Source organism: Petaurus breviceps, unplaced genomic scaffold (assembly GCF_028583685.1).
Source record: "Petaurus breviceps papuanus isolate PSGF00001 unplaced genomic scaffold, PetGlider_PUasm1.0 175, whole genome shotgun sequence".
NCBI lineage: Eukaryota > Metazoa > Chordata > Mammalia > Diprotodontia > Petauridae > Petaurus > Petaurus breviceps.
In genome coordinates, this window is record NW_027185764.1 from 4,958,432 (window position 1) to 4,979,395 (window position 20,964).

At 41.6% G+C, this 20,964-nt stretch overlaps 1 protein-coding gene and 1 pseudogene across 1 annotated transcript in view; both read left to right on the forward strand.

Annotated features, from left to right (window-relative positions):
• GABBR2 (gamma-aminobutyric acid type B receptor subunit 2) overlaps positions 1 to 20,964 on the forward strand; it is an 861,105-nt gene that overhangs the window by 176,194 nt on the left and 663,947 nt on the right. The gene's annotated exons all lie outside the window — the stretch shown is intronic.
• On the forward strand, positions 6,704 to 9,426 carry LOC138158965 (spermidine synthase pseudogene; annotated as a pseudogene).

Here is a 20,964-nt window from a genome sequence, read left to right on the forward strand (position 1 = left end):
TGGATGGATGGATGGATGGATGGATGGATGGATGGATGGATAGATAGATAGATAGATAGATAGATAGACAGACAGACAGACAAACGGAAGAACAGACAGATAGGTAGATAGACAAAGAGATGGATGGATGGATGGATGATGAATGGACGGATAGATAGATTGATGGACGGACAGATAGGTATATAGACTGGCAGACAGGCAGATAGACTGGCAGACAGACTGACAGACAGATATATAGATAGATGATGGATGGATGGATGATAGATTGACGGGCGGACAGACAGACAGGTAGATAGACTGGCAGACAGACAGACAGACAGACAGATAGATAGATAGATGTATAAAATAAATACCAGACAATGGGGTGGGGGGGGTCCACTAGTGGCTGGGAAGATCAGAAATAGTCTTGTGTAAGGGGAATGTAAATTTTAAAGATCTTCCCTGCCCCTAGGCTAAAGTACACCTGGAGCCTGGGGTGGGAGGCTTGTTTTTCAGTAGATACTTCTTGATTGGCCAGTGAGTCAATAAGGTTGTTTCATTCTCTGAGCCAGGAGAAGGCTATATAAGCCCTGATGTGTAGCTTTGTTTTGGGGGCTCACTTTGAGAAGTGTTCTGTGATTTGATATGGATTCTGGGAAGCCGTTGTCCAGAGCCCCCCGGTTTTGAAAAACCCAGATGTTGAAACCCAGATGTTGATTTGGTATAGATGTAATGGTTGGACAGTTTGGAAAGCTGTCTACTTGATCTGTTTCTGTCTTGATAATTCTGCCTGTATACTTTGAAGTTCAGGGTACTGACCTTTTTCCCCTGAACGAGGTAGGTAAACGATATATGTTTGACTGATTAAAGTAAGCTTGTTAACCCATTGTGAGTTTCTTTCCTTTAACAAAGCAGATCCAAGAACCTGTGTTGGCAGACACTGGGGACGCTGGGGTGCTTGCTGCTACATCTTGTAAAAGAAGTGGCATTTGAACTGAGCTTTAAAGATACCTAACATTTCTAAAATTCTCCAGTCCTGTTCTTCTTACTTAGTTGTTTCTAACCTTTTGTGGCCTCCATTTGGGATTTTCTTGGCAGAGATGTTGGAATGGTTTGCCATTTCCTTCTCTAGCTCATTTTACAAATGAAGAACTGAGGCAGACAGGGTTAAGTGACTTGCCCAGGGTCCCACAGCTAGTAGGTGTCCAAGGCCTGATGTGATCTCAGGTCTTCCTGACTCTAACCCTGGCACTCTATCTGTTGTACTATCTAACTGCCCCTCCTCCAGTCCTGGAGAGCAGTTAATTCACTCATTTTAAAAATTCCTTCTTCAGGACCCAGTCCAGTTGATTGGTGACTGAATCTGTGCAAACTTAGCCTGCTCTGTCAGGTTGGCCTTCACCACGAGGCCGTGCCTCAGTTTTTTATCCTATCCAGTCACCCACCTGGTCATCTCACCATCTGCCTCTCCCTCTCATTCTCTTCCCCAGAACAAAACACCCATCCCTGATCACTATTCCTCTTCCCCTATTAGAATGTAAGCTTCCTAAGTGCAAGAAATGTCTTTTTTAAAATATTTGAATCCCTAGAACTTACCACAGTGCCTGGCACATAGTAAGCACTTAAGAAATGCTTTTCATTCATCCTTTCTTTGTTTCATTCATTCTTTTTTATTCATTCAAGAGTCAAGGGTAAAGAAGAAGGGCGTTTCAGGCCTACCTTCAGGACAGCCTGTGCAAGGACACCAGTGAGGACATGGATTGATGTGTGGGAGGGATAGAAAAGAAGGCCAGTTTGGCTGAAACAAACAGTGTATGAAGTGGAGCAAAGTATAGCATGTCAGCAAGCACTTATTGAACTCTTCCTGTTGTGCAAGATACCATTGTAGGGGCCAGGGAAGCAAAGGCACAAACAAAGCAGAAATTACCCTGAGGACTTTGTATTTTACTGGGAGGAAAGGGATGAGAGAACAAAATGTTCTAAAAATGACATGTATGTGGGTGTGTTTGTGTGTGTATGTGAGAGAGACAGAGACAGACAAAGAGACAGAGAGAAACAGAGACAGATTAGAAAGAGAAGGAAAGAAGAAAGGAGAAAGAAAGAATGAGAAAGAGAAGATGAAAGAGAGAGAGAAAAAGAGAAAAGAATTAGAGAAAGAGGAGTTGGGAGAGAGAGAATGGTAGAGAAGAGGAAAGAGAAATAGAAGAGAGAGAAAGGAGGAGAAAGAGAAAAGAGAGAAAGAAAGAGAAAATGAGAAAGAATGAGAGAAACAAAGGTTAGGAGAGAGACAATGAGAGAAAGAGAAGAGGAGAGGGGAGAGAGAGAAATAGAAGAGAGAGAAAGAGAATGAGAAAGAAGAGAGAGAATGAAAGAGATGAGAGAGTGTGAGAGGGACAGAGGGAGGGAGGGAGAGAGAGAGAGAGAGAGAGAGAGAGAGAGAGAGAGAGAGAGAGAGAATGAATTGATTAAGCACTTTCTATATTTTAGGCGTTGTGCTATTTGCTCCACAAATCCAAGCAAGACAGTCCGTCCTGAAGAAGCTTCCATTGTAATAGAGGGAAGACAGCACATGAAGTGACGCTAAAAGGGAGAGCGAAGGGGGAGGCTTTTGCCTGGTGACATGATTTAGAGATGGTTCGGGAGTGAGGTGGAACCTTGGATCCTCTTTAAAAAGCTCTCCTGTGAGAGCCCAGGGTAGACTCAAGAGTAGTATACAAGTTTTTAGAATCTAGTGGTTAGTAAGAGGAAAGAAAACTGAGGCATCAGAGAAGTCTGCAAGCACTTAAATGCTTGTTGACTTGATTTCAACTGATAGGGACCGAACCTGTCATTTCATTGGCATAGGGACCTCTCAAGTGAGGAAACTACAGGCATATTCACATCATCTCTTCCACTTACATAGAAAGCAACCTGGAGCACAGAGAAATTAAATGACTTGACCAGGATCACACGGCCAGCTTGTGTCAAAGGTGAGACTCAAATCCAGGTTTTCTTAGTGTCAAAGATTGCCCTCTATCCATTAGGCCATGCTCATAATTACTATAAAAATAACCACCATTTTTTTTTATAATTATTCCTTCAAGGTATCTTGACAGATTTTTGCATTACATGAAATCAGTTTTCAAATAATTCCTCAAGATCCATGAAGGATCTTGTTAAACTTAAAAAACAGAACCAAGAATAAGAAGTATAGCATTTTCCAGGAAAAGTTCATAAAAATTCCCTAAAAACCATAGCTGGGATAAGCTATTCTTTCCATCATACTTGGAGTGTTTCTTAAGTGTTCAATTTGCAGTGAAAAGATAATCTGTCTGTATCTTCAGCTTTGTTGCAGGTACAATATATAAATTGAGAGGAAGACACTTTGAGAACAGATATTTATAAAAACGGAAAGCCTTGATGGGTCCTCAGCAGAATGAAGAGCTCCCTTGATCTACCCCACAGCCCCCATATTTACAAAGAAAGAAACTGAGGCTCAGAGAGGGGAAGGAACTTATTCACGGTCATGTAACAAGTCAGTCTCAGAACCAGGAATAAAACCAAGACCTCCAGACTCCCGATGTGGCTTTTACCACTTGGGCATACCATGTCCTCTCTCACCCGCTCGTTTAATATGGCAAATTACCATTGCTATTGTTATTATTATCAATTAAGACCTTGTTTATAAGGAAAATGCAGCCCTCCTCACGTACCCTCCTCCCCCACCCTAAGCTTTATGCTATTGTAGCTTATGTGCACCTCCTTCACAGATATTTATCATTATGTCTTACACGGACATGATTTATTATATAGGATCTGTAGAATGGACTTGACACAATGTATGTAGTCTACTATATTACATAGATCCTACATGTAGGATCCATATAGTAGACCTTATATAGCATATTATATAGGATTGATATAAATCTATGTATATCTATGGTCATCTAGTCCAACCCTTTTATTTTTTTTGTTTGTTTTTTTGAGGGGGAAGGCAGGGCAATTGGGGTTAAGTGACTTGCCCAAGGTCACATGGTTAATGTTAAATGTTTGAGGCCGGATTTGAACTCGGGTCCTCCTGACTCCAGGGCCAGTGCTCTATTCACTGCACCACCTAGCCACCCCACATCCCTTTTATTTTGCAGTAAACCATGACCACAGAATCAAGCTACCTTGTCCAAAGTCACATAGGCAATAGTCAGTAAAACCTAGATTCAAATCCTCATCTTCCTTCAATCTCTACATTTGTTAAAAGTTGTTGTTGTTCAGTCATTTCAGTCATGTCTGACTCTTTGTGCCCCCATTTGGGGTTTTCTTGGCAGAGACACTAGAGTGATTTCTTTCTCCAGTTCATTTTACAAATGAGGAAACTATATATTACCAAAACCTTGAAGAGACTAAAAAGAGACAGGCCAGGTATTCAGCAAGTCTCACACCCTCCATTTTCTCTCTGCCCATGATGAAGCAGACAACCATCTATAACCATACAAATAAACTGGTTATTCTCATGGTCCCTGTAGTCCACCTGTGCCCTACACCGGAATCTAGATCTCTTTTCCTTCCTTTCCCAAGGCCATAGCGACTGGAGAGGAATTAGATGAGATAGTAAAGCCTCACTGATTGAGAGAAATGCTATGTGATGGCCAAGCTGATTTTTTGAGAAGTCCAAATTATGTAATATTTTGAAAACAGGGCATTTCATTACTTTGGAGTGTAGCAGATAATCTCAGGTATTTTACTAACCAGATTCAGGAGACCCCATATTAAATGCTTCCTAACCCACAAGACACTTCCTTTTCTCTGTTCTTCAAAACCGTTCTTATGCCTCATCACTGACCTTTTTCCTTTATACTGATCCAAAGTTGAGACACAAATGCTAGTTACTTATAAAACTCCTCCATCTGTGCCTTCACCTTATATCCCTGCTGTCTCTTCCGTGACCTTTTCTGTCTCTCAATGGTGTGAACATTCTAGCATTCCAGAGTTCTGGACCTGGAGCCAGGAATACACGAATTCAATCCTGCCTCAAAAACTTACTAGCTTTGTGACCCTGGGCAATCATACCTCTCTATACTGCAGTCTTTTCCCTTATAACATGAGGAGATTGGACTTGATTGTCTTTAAAATCTTTCCTAGGTCAGCTAGGTGACACACTGATCAGTGCCAGCCTGTAGTCAGGAAGACTTAATTTCCTGAGTTCAAATCTGGCCTCAGATACTTCCTAGCTTTGTGACCCTGAACAAGTCACTTAACCCCTTTTGCCTCAGTTTCCTCATCTGTAAAATGAGTTGGAGAAGGCAATGGCAAACCATTCCAGTATCTCTGCCAAAAAACCCTAAATGGGTTCATGGAGAGTCAGACATGGCTAAAATGACTCAACAACAAAAAAATCTCCTAAATCTATGATACTATGATCCTACCATTTGGTGCTAAACTTCTAGGGAAAAAAACACGATCTGTACTTTCTACCTCTATTGCCTCACTCCCAAATACCTTGAAATTTGGCTTTTGCACTCCCTACTCCAATGAAGTAGTTTTCTTCTTTCTTCAAAGTTGCTAATGACCCCATTATCACCAAGTGCATAGGTCTTTTTTTTTCAGTCTTTATCCTACTTTTCTGTTCTATAACAGATGGTGTTGTAAAGTCTTCCTTCTCCTTGGCAGTCTCTCTTCAGCTAGCTCCCATGATACTCTCCCATTACTTCCATGGGTCATTTCCTCCTTTGATTACTCATCCTGTCTCCTTTGCTGCCCTCTGGTCCTCAGACCACTCTTTCAATAATGGTTTCCTTACAAAGCTTTGTTCTCAGTTCTCCTCTCCCTACAGTCTCTCCATTGGTGAGCTCATCTGCTACCATTGTTTCAATGAATAATTAATTCTATGCAGGTAACTCCTAGCTCCATATCTCCTATTATCTTCAACATTTCTCCAAAGTCCCAGTCCCTTATTTCAATCTATTGGATATCTCCATCTAGATGTTCCTCTAGCACCTCAAGCTTGACTTATCTAAAATGGAATTCATGATCTTTCCTTCCAAATCCATGCATTTCTGTGGATAGCCCTATCATCATGTCAGTACAGTCACCCAGGCCTCAAACCTGAGCGACAGTTTTGACTTTTCCACTCCATCTCCCTCCCCAAATTAGAAGAGTTCCTAATTCTTGGTGATTCTACATATATATATATATATTTTTTTTTAAAGCAATCGGTGTTAAGTAACTTGCTCAAAGTTACACGACCAGTTATTTCTGGGTGTGGTGCTGAGTATCTGAGCCCGATTTGATCCAGGTCATCCCGACACTGAAGTCAGTGCTCTTACTTGCTGAGCCACCTGGCTGCCCCTTACCACAATATTTTTAACATGGGTGTCCTTTCTATTCTCACTGAAACTATCCTGATTTGAGATCTTATTCCCTGTCACTATTGTTATAACCTCTTTATTCCTGTTCCTGAGGTGTAAGGGGTGTTCAGGAGGCCCACAAGCTCTGGTGTGGGGGCTTGGTGAGCCCCTTTCAGGGCTGCTCCTCCACCATTGGTATCCACCTTCACCCAACTCTCACCTATGACTCCAAGAAGCTGCACAGTGGCAGCACCCAGATAAAGCCGTCTTGTCAGATGGGCTAAACCAGGTAGAGGGTAACCAGTGGGCCTCACACTCATGGGTGAGGTAGGGGGATGTCTACCCTAAGCATGTGAAGACTTCCCCGGGGAATGGGTGGATGAGAACAATTTGTTCCAACAGCCATGAAAGAGGCTGAAGCAGGTGCAGCGGAGAACTTGGAGCTTGGTCAGGGACCAAGATCATCCACTGCCTTCGATAGTCTGCCTTTTGTCTTGCCGCTAGGGTCCATGACTCTGGAGGAGAGATGGAGACTGATGACTTTGTACAACTCTGCTTAACTTAAATCCAAATCGCTTGCAAGTCGAGACGACATCCCATAATGTCATCGGTTCTCTTCAAAAATGAAGGATGAACAACTATTCCCGCCTCTACTCCCTTCATGTCCACGGTGGCTAACCATGCATGGATCTGTTGGCAATGTCCCTTTCCTTAAAAACCTTCAGAAGTCACTCTCCTTCACCTACTGAAGGTAATACACACTTGCCATCTGAACATTCAAGGCTACCACAACCTATCTTTCCAGGCTTATAATATACTCTTCCCTTTCATATACTGTACTTTCAAGTCAAACTAAAATATCTACCATTTTCAGTTCTTACCCTGTTTTCTCTTATTTCTATACCATTGATATATTTTTTTATATTGCCTTTCATAGCTGGAACAGACTCCCCCTTAGTGGCCCATTGAAATTCCTCCCTTCCCCCGAAGTCTGCCTCAGGTATGACATCCTGCAGTGAAGCTCCCTGACCTTTAAGAGACACAGTATGGTAGAATATCGAGTGTTGAAACTAGAATCAGGACAGATCAGTATGCAAAGCCTTCCTTTGACACTTAACTAGCTCTGTGACAATGGGCAAATCTCATACTCTAAGTCAGTTTTTCTTCTGTAAAATGGAGCTGATATCCATTAGAGTATCTATCATAGAGAATTGCTGTAAGGATCAATGAGGCAAGGGTGCACTGGAGTCTGATTTATGAATTCCAAAGAACCAATAGCCAAATTTTCAGTGTGAGCAATTACATTTCAGAAATCAACAAATGCTTCAAATCAGGGTTCAATTTATTGGTTGGGTTTTTTTTTTATAGTCTAGATCTAAGGAAGTGATGGACAAAATAATAATGCTGATTAAACTTTAAAATGTACTTTGGTGGTTTTTGGGGGAATTGGTTGTTAAACATTTATCAGCACACCTCTGACATGAATTGCTATATGTATGTATGTGCATATTCCAAAAGTCTTAGAGCTGTTTTAAGCTACTAAAGCTTTAAAAACTGAATGGATGCTGTGAGTGTGAGTACATGTGCACATAGCAGCAAATAAATGTAAGCTATTATTATTATTCCTTCAACAGAAAATGATTTGTCCCCCAAGTTTTAAAAAACTTCTCTGAACTTACATATTTTACCTTCTATTTTTAGATTCATCACAAAATTCACAAATCATCTTTACATTAGATTATAAGATTGTTGAGAGGGACCCCTGGGTTAGGCTGCAGCCTGGGCTGGCGGGAGGGCCGATGGGTGGGTGCTGCTGGCCCTGTTGTGCTGCAGCTGCCACAGCCTGTGTCCCCCAGCCCGACCACAGAGCCCGGGCCCCCCGCCATCCACGAGGGTTGGTTCCGGGAGACGTGCAGCCTGGGGCCAGGCCAGGCCATGTCCCTACGAGTGGACAAACTGCCCCACCACCAGCGCTCCCACTGCCAAGAGATCCTGGTCTTCCTCAGTAAGACCTACGGCAATGTCCTGGTGCTAGATGGAGTCATACAGCACAGAGAGGGATGAATTCTCATACCAGGAGATGATTGCCAACCTGCCCCTCAGCAGCCATCCCAGCCCATGAAAGGTGCTAATTATTGGTGGTGGGGACGGGGTGTCCTTCGAGAAGTGGTGAAGCATCCCTCTGTGGGGTCTGTGGTCCTGTGTGAGATTGACGAGGACCATGATCCAGGTCTCCAAGAAATATGTGCCAGGCATGGCCGTGGGCTACTCCAGCCCAAAGCTGACCTTGCACGTTAGAGATGGATTTGAATTCATGCAGCAAAACCAGGATGCCTTTGACGTCATCATCACTGACTCCTCGGACCCCATGGGTCCTGCCGAGAGTTTGTTCAAAGAGTCTTATTACCAGCTGATGAAGACAGCATCGAAAGATGACGGGATCCTCTGCTGTCAGGGTGAGTGCCAATGGTAGCATCTGGACCTAATCAAGGAAATGCGTCACCTCTGCAAGTCTCTGTTCCCTGTTGTGGAATATGCCTACTGCACCATCCCCACCTGCCCCAGTGGCCAGATAGGCTTCATGCTCTGCAGCAAGACCCCGAGTACTAATTTCCGGGAACCTGTGCAGCAGCTGACCCAGGAGCAAATAGAGAAAATGAACCTCAAATACTACAACTCGGACATCCACCACGAGGCCTCGAGGCCCTGAGCGATGTGTGAGGAGACCAGTATGCCCACCTCGGCCTCTCTCAGGGACTTCAAGCCTCAACCACCCATTCCAGGATGCCCCTCTTCTTGCTCTGAGGGTATTGACTGGCACTCGGTACCCCCTCCCGACTGAGGACCTGCCCCTCACCAGCCATCTTGCCCATTGACCAAGTGTTACCGAACCCAGGACATGATTGAGGGGCTCCCCATGCCATGCTCTGCTGGGTGGGTGGGGGGAGAGTACAAGATGTCTGTCTGTCTATGTCTCTGTCCAGTCTGATCAATTAGCGTCTCTTAATATTGATCATCTGTGTACAGAACGATCCTTCTCACCTCTAACAAGCCCCTTCACCAAACAATGTATTTATAACTGAGTGGCTTGTCGGTGTCTCTGTTTCGGATCCTCGGGCTCTCCCTCAAACAGATAGTTTTCCATGAAGTTTCCACCAAGACTGATGACTGGAGGCTTTCCCCTTCCCTTGGCAGTCTAGGCTAGGTAGGGGGATGACCTCAATAAAGTCTTGAGACCTCTGAATGAAGGATATGCTTGGCTTCAATGACCCTCCAGTTCTGTGACCTCCTCTGGTTTTTCCTCAGTCCCTCATCTGTCAGAATGAGGGAATTGAGCTAGATCTCTGAACATGCCTTCTAGATGAATCCCTGTGATCCTGGGATTGGGCCCAATCTGGTGCTAATTCTAACGGACCCTATTTAAACAGCCCTTTCCAGAGAGCAAGGCTCCTAAAGGAGCAGTGACTTGCCCAAAATTATACAGGGAAGGTAAGAATTAATGTTTGAAGTCTGAGCATATACATTGTGTAAGCTTTCTAGAGGCTGGAGCTTTCTTCTTCCGAGGATCCCAGGTAGAGGAGATTGAGGCTTATTAGAAAGAAAGTAATCCCCTTGAGAGCAGGGACTCATTTAGTCATTTGCTAGATGCTTGTAGTAGAGGGTACAAAGAAGGCAACCCCTGCCCTCAAGGTTTACATTCTTACAGAGGATACACTGGCAGGCAGCAGGGGCCAAACATAAAGGCTCTTGGGGCTCAGACAGGAGAGAGATGAGCTGATCCTGCCCAATAAGGCTTCATGGAGGGTTAAACTTGACATTGACTTCTGAGACCTGCTCTCAGGGCCTGCTGCCAGAGCAAAGAAAAGAAAGGGGTGTTAGGGCTGCCAGGTCAGGGTGGATATGTGGAATTGGGAAGGCAGCTACTGTTGGGGAATCTGATTTAGTGTCAGAGGCAATCTAACCCATTCTGCAGATAACTGTAACAAATGTCCCCCAGGGTTCCTGACCCAGAGTCTCCTCTACTGCATGCCCAGTGAGTGGTTAGCTAACCTCTGCTTAAAGACCTCTCAAGGGATTGGGGGACGGGGAGGGGAGAGGGTACCATTTACATCACTAGTTCGATGTCCTGCCCAAACCATTTCCACACATTGTTCCTTGTTCTGCTCTTGGTGACCAAGCAGTACAAGTAATTCCTCATTCATGACAGCCTTCCAAAGATGTGAAGACCACTATTAAGTTCCCCTCTGAACCTTCTCTCCAGCTTACATATTCCCAGTTTCTTGTTTGACAAGGTTAACTGTCTATTTTGTGCCAAGCAATCTGAGGGTCTGGGAATACAGACAAAAATAAAGACAATTTCTCTCCTCCTACCCCCCAAAAAAAGCTTGTTGAGAACAGGATCCGTGTCTCATTTAATTTTTGTATTCACAGTGCCTATCACTTAACAAATGTTTGTTGGAGTAAATGGAATTGTACATAATGAAAAAATTAGAATTCATAATAGGTATACATTATGACACAATAGAACATAAGATTTAATTGCTGGAACCAAATTTTGAAGGCATAACAGAATCAAATGGCCAAACATTGCTGCTATAGCAATAATGGTTTACATTAATAGTAATGGACGATAGCTACGGAATTAATCGGAACTCTCCAGTAGTGAAAATGATTTGGTTGTTAACATGGCCAGAGTAACTAGAGCATGGCACCATTGATCCAGTTATCTCAACCTCTTAGTGTCTATTAGCTAATTCATGAGCTTGGAATTCTGTTTCAGATACCTTTACAGCATTTGAATGAGCTGAAATAATTTTTGTATGGCAGCCAGACATATCCAAAAATTCTATATGAAGGTCACTGACCAGGCAACCTAAGCTTTCTAGACATGACTGGGAACCTTGAAAGCAAACCTTGAAATTAAAGAAAAACTTTCTGAGACACCAGAAAAGCCATCACAGTAATCATGTATGTGCTAACACTTATGAATTTTACTCACAAGAGTTTCCTTAGATTCTGATTCAGTGTCTATTTACTACTCTTATTTTCCATATTGTTCTAATAAGTGTGGTTATTCAGCTTCCCAGCTCCAGTCTATTAGCCATAAATTGGAAGAGAAGCAGGGAGAAGGAACTGAAATAGGTTGACAAGAAATGATAGTTAATAGTGAGGGAAGAAAGAAGAAAAGCTATATTAACCTATACTCTTAATGATCCAGTGTCTCTGTGGGCATTCCTTCCAATGACAACCAATTTAAGCAAAGGAAAATTGCCCCAAAGTTCAGCAGTCTGAAAGCATTCAGTGTAGGGATGAATATCCATATTCACCTTCATAGACTACCCTTATATCATTACACAGAACAACACTTGATGCTAATAACAATCAAGTTATTAAGAATGTTATCAAGAAAAGGTTAAATGAGATTTTCTTTATGCTATTTACTAAGGCAACTCTATAAGACATTTTTTTAAGCAATCGGGGTTAAGTAACTTGCTCAAGGTTACATGGCCAGGTGTTTCTGGGTGGGTGCTAAGTGTCTGAGCCCGGATTCAATCCCCAGGTCATTCCGACATTGGAGCCGGTGCTCTTACTCGCTGTGCTACCTGGATGCCCCAAGACATTTTTTTTTAAAGCAATTGGGGTTAAGTAACTTGCTCAAGGTTACACGGCCAGTTATTTTGTGTGGGTGCCAAGTATCTGAGGCTGGAACCGATCCCGGGTCTCCTGACGCTGGGGCTGGCACTCTTATTCACTGAGCCGCCTGGCCGCCCCTATGAGACATTTTCAAAGGAATTTCAACCAAAAGTGTGCAAGAACTTTTTTTTTTAACAGTTTGAGGCCTAAAGAGAAGTAAATTTCAGTTTCTGGGAAAAATCCACCAATGTAGAACATCTACTTCCCAAGCAATTTTCAGATAGAAGACATGTTGCTCTAAATGTTTCCATATCCCTGACTGGAAACTCAATTTAGCAGTTAGCACACAAAATAAAATTAAATTTTACATTTCAAAAAATAAAGCTATTTTCACAGGAATTCTGATACAAAAAAAAGACTGTTGGATCTCAAGTCAGCCTCAGTTCAAATCCTGACTCTGGCGCTTCTATTTTTGTCACCTTAGGGGACCTTTCTGGGCCTTGGTTGCCTCAACTGCAAAGTGAAGGAGATGGACCAGATGGCCTCTGAAGTCTAGACCTTCTAAGTCTAAATCTGCAATCAAACTGATTATTGTTTGATTCTTATCTATATTGGTCAGCTAGGTGACATAGTGCTTAGAGCAACAGACCCGGAGTCAGGAAGATCTGCCTGAGTTCAAATGCAGCCTCAGACACCTATTAGTTGTGTGTGACCCTGAGCAAGCCTCAATTTTCTCATCTGTAAAATGGTGATAATAATAGCAACATCCTCCCAGAGTTGTATTGAGGACCAGAGGAGATAATCATTGTAAAATGCTTACCACATAGTGCCAGATAAGTGCTAGTCATCATCATCAATCATCATCATCATCCGTTATTGTTACTTACATGCCAAAAACAAAGTGGCTTTTTCATCTTGAAGAACAGGTCTCACTTCTTTGTGCTCCTCCCTTTCATCTTCTGGCACCTCTTTTTTCCCACCCCTGAGGCATATAGTGCCCAGATTGCCAATAGTAGTAATTTTCTACCAAAGTTTTCCCCCCTTGGAATCTCTTACTCTCCCTATAATGTACATAGCACTTTGTGGTGATGTGTTACTCCTTTGAGTCTTACTACAACCCTGGGAATCAGATAGAGTAAGTATCATTGCCTTCATTTTACAAATGAGGAAACTGAAGCTCAAACCAGTTTTAAGTGATTTGTCCAAGATCATTAAGTGAGTCAGACCTTTCAATACCAAATTCAATGATGAAAAGTTGCATCTTTCCAACATCCTCAAATTTCCTACTCTTTCCCAGCAAAATCCAACCCCTCCTTTTCATTAAGCTTTCCATTTAATTTATCAGACATTAACTAGGTACTTATTATGTATGTAAGGCTCTGTGCCAGATCCTGGGGTATACAAGGACAAAAATTAAACAGTATCTGCCTTCAAGGTGCTTACATTCTATCTGGGGAGGTACACAAGTAAAAAAAAAACAAACCAACAACCTAATTTCTTTTCCTTCTTCCTCCCACCCTGCTCCCCCAACTTGAGGATAAAAGGAAAAAAAAGCTCTGATTACAAACATCTATAGTCAAACAAAACAAATTTTTGCATTGGCACAAAATAATTTCTATAGGAATGGAGTGCTTGCGGTTGGGAGATCAAGAAAGCCTTCATGGAAGGAGATGGTCCCTAAGCTGCATTTTGAAGGAAGCTAGGGGATTCTTCAAGGTAGAGGTGACTAAAAAGTTCATTCCAAGGTCACCCACAGCCAGAGAAAAAACTATGGCGTCTGAATGCAGAGTGAAGCAGACTATTTTTTTTTGTTTTTGTTGCTTCGTATTTTTCTTTCTCATGGTTCCTCCCATTCACTCTAATTCTTCTATACAGCATGACTAATGCGAAAATATGTTTAATAGGAATGTATATGTAGAACCTATATTAGATTGCATGACGTCTTGGGGAGGGGGATAAAATTTAAAACTTATGGAAGTGAATGTTGAAAATTAAAAATAAATAAATTAACTAAAAAAAAAAAAGAGTTCATTCCAATATGGTAGGGAAGGGGGAGAGGCTTTTACAAAGGCATATAGGGAAGAGATGTATATGAGAAGCAGCTAGCAGGCCAATTTGACTAGAATGAAGAGTGTATAAAGGAAGGTAATATGAAGTATGATTGGAGATTTAGATAGAAGCTAAAATGGGGGGGCATTGGGAGATTTTAAATGCTAGGCTGAAGAATTTATTTTTATCCTATAGGAAAGTACTAGGCTATAGTACGTACCATCCTATGGAGAGCAGTTTTGAGCAAAGGGGTAATGTGGTCAATTTTGTGTTTTAGAAATATCAATTTGGCAGCTTCACAGAAAATGGATTACAGATGGGAGAGACTAGAGAACTGATCTCAAGTAGGTGTTAGGAGGAAAGCATCTAATTAAACTAATATGTATTAAGTTTTGAATGACAGTCTGGCTTACAGTTACCCTCTTGTGTTTTTGAATTTTATAAAGGACATTTGTTAAACCAAAGTAATGAATCTTTAATGGTGGATTTTAAGCAGTGTGGAATATTTGCTGTCATTTCATCACTTCAATTTTATGGTTTTAATTTCCAAAAGTGATCCATTCATTTTTCAAAAACAAATTTAAAAAAACTCCAAAGATACAATACTCAAGTTGTTCTTGCAGAGATGAAAATGGTGAAGGACTCTTCAGTTCTGGGCTTTGATTTGGGAGGATGCAGCCAAATGAATAAAAAGGAACAAACAATTAAGCTATGCTGCCATTAGGTAACCATTATAACCAAATGGTCTAAAACAATAATTCTCCAGCTACAGGCAAATGTGAGATAAAAATTAAAATGCTTTTCCTCTTTCTCATATTTTTTTTCTCATTTTCTCATATTCCTCTTTCTTAAGCAGCTAAACTTAAGAAAAACCAATCAGGCAAATAATTCTTTTATAGAAGTGGGGAGGGGGGGCAGAGAGGAAGACAGAGAGAGAGGGACAGATAGAGAGATGGATGTCTAAGGAATAGTTTAATACCCTTCTCACCAATATTTAGATTATCAACTCATATTGAGTCTTCACTGAAAGTTAAGAGCTATTGTTGGAGCTCTGTCCATAATTTCTAGTCTTGTTTTATGTCAAGAATCCTAGATTTAAGGTGGGAAGAGACCTTGGAGACCATCTTGTCCAATCCCTTCATGTTAAAGGAAAGAAACTTAGGCTCAGTAGAGTTAAGTGACCAGCCCAGGGTCACATATTTAACACAGGCATGATCTGAATTCAGATCTTCCTGCCTCAAGTGTAGGTTCTCTCTATTATTACATCATGATTCCTCTGTTTCTTTCTCAGTAGCTGTTTCTCAGTTATTTAGAAGGCATTTATTCTGAACCTATTTATGGACCTAGGGGCAGCTAGGGGATGCCATGGATAGATCAGCCCACTTAGAATCAGGGAGACTTGTCTTCCTGAGTTCAAATCTGGCCTCAGACACTTACTAGTTATGTGACCCTGGGCAAGTCACTTAACTCTGTTTGCCTTAGTTTCCTCATCTGTAAAATGGTCTGGAGAAGGAAATGACAAACTCTAGTATCTTTGCCAAGAAAACCCCAAATGGGGTCACAGACAGTCAGATGCAGCTGAAATGACAGAACAACAAACAACAATTTATGAACCCAACACTGCAGGAGACATCTTTCAGTAGCATCTGACTCCTTATGACCTATTTGGGGTTTCCTTGGCAGACACTGGAGGGGTTTGCCATTTCCTTCTCCAACTCATTTTACAGATGGGGAAACTGAGGCAAGCAGGGTGAAGTGACTTGCCCAGGGTCACACAGGAAGACGAGTCCCGAGGAGGCTCTGTAGAGAATAGTATGGTCCCTTCCCTTCAGAAGTTCACAATCTATGAATCAAAATTGGTCCACAGTGAGGCAAAAGTGAATACCATACCATATGGTGAAGTACTTTTTTGTATGTTTATCACTCTGTCCATGGAGCGCCAGTGGGAGTAGACCTGAGGTCTGTCCACTTCTGGGAACGTGTAACACAGGGCATAGGTTCAGAGAGGCTTGGACGTTGTAGCGAAGACAGAGATGGATAACAGCAGAAGAGTCTCAAACAATCTCTTGGACAGCTTGGGGCTATCGATGACCGAGCCACACAAATTCCCAAGGCTGTTGGAGCTCACTAAAAGGAAGTCTGGAGCTTGTACTTCCCCCATTCCTAATTACCTGGAGAGATGCGGGCCGCTCTTTCTGGTACCGTACCCTGCTATTTCTCAGCTTCCCTTTCTGTCTGACGGAAGTGGAACTATGCACCATCAGCAGGATCGCCACAGTTCTGTTCTCGTGATTCTATCGTGTTTTGATATCTGTTTGTTAAACAGCACATACAGGCTATTTGACATCCTTCTCCTGAGTTTGGAATAAAAGGACTGTAGCTAACTAATGTAACCACGATGCTGATTTGCCCTGGCAACCCCCTAGCAACTGGCTTCAACTCATAAAGTGTCTCAAATGGTGAGTTTGAAGATACAAAACCCAAGCTCAGAACAAAACAAAGCAAACAGTGAAGAGATTTAGATTTCCTTTAACAGAATTTTTTTAATTAAAGGTTTGCATTAGATTTCAATACACAATGTAACAAAGGGAAATGAATAATTTTAGGCAGTATAGAGGATGGTAGGGTAGGACTTGCTGGCACCCCTCATGGGCCCACAGCATTGGTCACCACCTGCTTCCTCCCATACATTGGGACAGCCCCGTTGTCAAGGATGTCTTCAAGCACTGCATGGAAACTTCCAGGCTCACCAACCCAAACAAGACAAATGACTGTCTAGGGGATAGCAAAGGCCTAAACGCTGAATCAACCTCTTTGTGGATAGGAATATAGGTAAAACATATGGACTAATTTTGACTCTTTTTTTTTTTTGGTCATGTGTGAAAAGTTTTGTTGTTGTCTTTACTCCAAAGTAGATTAGCAAGTCAAACCATATTCAAAGGATGAGACAGGTTTGTGAGTTTAGCTAATAGAAAAAAATCACGTCTTCTGGCATAATAAAGCCAGTTGTATCCTGATAATTTTTCTCTGAGTTGATTGTTAGAAATGAGAACAGATTTTTCCAGTTAAGACAATGCTATACACTTAGAATCCTATTGAAAGGGAACTTAGACATCATAGAATCCTAGATCGTACTATGCTTTAGAGGGTGTTGGACACTGTCATTTTACAGATAAGGACAATGAGAACCAGAAAGGTTAAGTGCCTTGCCCAGAGCCATCTTACTGGTAAGTGATCAAGGTAAAATTGGAACTGAAATCTTCTTGGCTCTATGTCTAGCTCCACGAAAAATGGTCTGCTAAAACCCTAACTTCAAGCATGAATTTGAATTTGAAGTCAATTGACTTAGGTTCAAATTCAGGCTGTATATAATTCTCTGAAAATAGTGCTGAATTTTGAGGCAGGAAGACCTCAGTTCAAATCCTACCTCCCATATTCACTAGCTTTATGTACCTGGGCAAGTCAATTGATCTCTCAGTGTCCTGGATAAAGCTCTCAGATTAAAATTTTTATTTATGTGTGTGTGTGTGTGTGTATGAATTTCTGATCTGCATTAGCAGAATGAATTTCCACACTGGGACTTCTCTACATGAATGAAATCACATGTCTGGAAAATACCTACGGTACTTTTCTCACAGGGCAATAGTAAAGCTCAAATAAAATAATATAAATAAACCATTTTTGTAAACCTTAGTGTAAGTTTTTGTTAGGCAAATCAATTAACTTCATTGGGTCTCAATTCCTTCATCTTAAAAATTAAGGAAATGGATCAATTGATGATTTCTAGCTTTGAACAAGTAGTCATGTAACCTTTGCTTGGAAATCTTCAGTGACAGGAAACTCACTACTTCCTTTGACATTGTTGAAAAGTTCTAAATGAGAGGGAGTTTTCCTTGATATTGGAAAGAATGAGATATAAATTCAATCCAAAATCTGCTTCCCTTGAATTCCCATTCATTGCTCCTACTTCCTAGTGCCCTTCAAATCCACAAAGGCAGCCATCATGCCCACCCATGATTTTTCTTCTCCAGACTGAATATCCTTATTCCCTTCAACTAATTCAGCATCATGTTTTGCAACTTGAAGATCTTTTGACCCAGTAGATTACTCAAACAAAGCATTTCCCTTGTCCCCATGAGTCTCTTTTTGCAGTAACAGCAAAACTAAATAACTTGGATTCCAGATCTTTGGGCGGTAGAGTTAAAAGGGCCTTAGAGACCATCTGGTCTAAATTTTTAAATCATATTTTTCCAATTAACAAGCATCAATTTTCTCTCTCTCCCAATTCTCCCTCCCCTGGAAAACAAAAATAAAAACAAAGACTTTATAACAAATATGCATAGTCAGGCAAAACAAAAATCACACATTGGCCAGGTCCAAAAATGTATGACTCATGATCAGTTCCCTCCCCTTTAAAAATTTTTTTGAACCACACCTATTATTCCACTTGTTTGGGGAGCTCCTGATGAGGAAATACTTCCTAACATAGCACTGCTCTACAATTCATAGGCATAGACAATTGTATGGGTGCATTGTGAGGTTAAATGATACAGCTGGTTGTGTCAGAGGGGAACTTGAAATCAAGTCTTCCTAACTCTGAAGCCAGTCCATGCTGCCTCTCTGAGGCATGAACATCCCCCCTACCTGAGGAAGTAAGGAATGTGATATTTTGTAGTCTCCAGGTCACAGTTATGGAGAGACTAGGGACCTGGGATGCTGTGACATGAGCAGTTGGGGAGGTGTGCAGGTACAATTTCCTCCACAGTTCTTGTCACTGTGGGAACAGCTAAAAGGGGAGAACACCCAACCGTGCTGGCATTTCCACATAGAGATCTAGGGTGTCAAGGAAGAATGAAGGCTAATGGCATATAAACGACTGGACTGATGCAGAAAGCACAATGAGTACTCACAGGCTCATAAATTTAGAGCTAGAAGATACTGCTGAGGTCAGTCCTTTATTTTACAGAAGGGGAGCCTGAGGCCCAGATAGGGTAAGTGAAGTGTTCAGAGTTATTCTGGCAGCAAATGACAGAGCTAACATTCAAGGTCCTCTGATTGCAATTCTTGTGTTCTTTTTAGCAAAACATCTGCCTCACAACATCTAGTAACAATCACTGAATGTAGAGAAAGGAGTGTGTGTGTGTGTGTGTGTGTGTGATTATGTGTCCGTGAGATTGAGTGTGATTTTTCTGTATGCATGTGATTGTGAGTGTGAGATTGTGTGGTTGTAATTTTGAGTATGTGTGTGATTGTGTATGTGAGGGCATGTGTGATTTTGTATGTGTGACTATATATATGTGAGGTTGTGTGAGATTGTATGTATATGATAATGCCTATGTAAGTCTGTGTGATTTTTTTGTGTATGTGTATAATTGTGTGATTATGTGATTTTGTGCGTGATTATGTGTATATGAGATTGTGATTATGTGTGTGATGCTATATATATGATTGTATGTGATTTTGCATATGTGTGTGATTGTGTATGTGTGTTGTTCTTTGTGGTTGTATGTGAGATTGTGTGGTTGTGTGATATTTTGTTTGTGTGATTGTGGGTATGTGGGATTTTGTGTGGTTGTGTATGATTTTCTATATGCATGTGATTGTGTATATGTGAAATTGTGTGATTGTGTATATGTGAGGTTGTGTGATTTTTGTGTTTACACGTATGATTGTGTGTGGTTGTGAGATTATGCGTATGTGATATTGTGATTGTGTGCATATAAGATTGTGATTTTGTGCATGTGTGTGGTTGTGTGTATGTGCGTAGTTGTGTGTATGCGAGATTGTGTGTGGTTGTATGTATATGGTTATGCATATATGAGACTACATGCAGTTTTGTGTTTGTGTACGTAATTGTGTATATGTAAGGTTGTGTATGGTTGTGTGTGGTTGTATAATAGTGTGTATGTGAGATTTTGTGTGAGTGTGTATATATGGTTATATGTATAAGAGATTGCATGCGATTTTTGTTTGTGTATATAATTGTGTATATCTGAGGTTGTGTGTATGTGAGATTGTGTGTGGTTATATAATAGTATATATGTGAGATTTTGTGTGAGAGTGTGTGTGTGTGTGTGTGTAGAGGAGAAGGGGTGTTGGTGTCATTTTCTCTTTCATAATGCTCTAGTACTCCCTCCCCATGTGTACTCATGGGACAGCAAGTGATGACAAAGCTGTGAAATGAGATCCAGTCTAGCATTTCCCATCCAAGTTGAACCACCTGAAATCACTCTTGATTTACTGCCTCTCATCCTCCTCAGTGCTGCCTGAACCATAATCTGCAGCGTTTCACGGTCTCTGTCTTATTCCAGTACTTCATTGTGTCACAGAGCTGACCCTGGGTTCTCCAAGGTTGTGCCAACAGAGCACAAATGCTTTCAAGTTCTACGAAGCCTAGACTTCAAATAGGAGCCTCGCTCTTTGAGGGCTCATTCCCAAGATGCTTTTCACCAGGCAGTGAAGGCTTGGCCACAGCTACTCCAGAAGACCATCCATCAAGGCATTTCTCTTGGAGCAGGGAGTCTCTGCTCCAGTGAAATTTCCTTTGAAGGCCTTAGGAGAATCAATTGAAAGCACACACACAAAACAACACATATGTAACTTGTTTAGGGGCCAGATTTGTGATTTCATTAGCACAGGGCAGAGAGGAGCTGGCCGAGGTGTCAGACTCATGGCTCACATATGATCATAAAACTAGCAGAGGCCTCCTGGGCCAGAATAAAATGCAACTGGGAAATGTTTAACAAAATAAATAAAAATACAACACAGACAATGTGAATTTGTGATATTCTAAGTCAATGGGGAGCTACAGGGATCCATTTCTATTTGAGCTGGGCACCAAAGGTGCAGGGAATCAAAAGGGAGGAAACACCCTCTCCTAAGGCACATTGTTAACTCATTCTGCAATTTGCAGTCTTAAAGATTTGCCTGGAGCCATAAGAGGCTGTGATTTGGTCAGAATGTCACAGCTAGTGTGCATCAA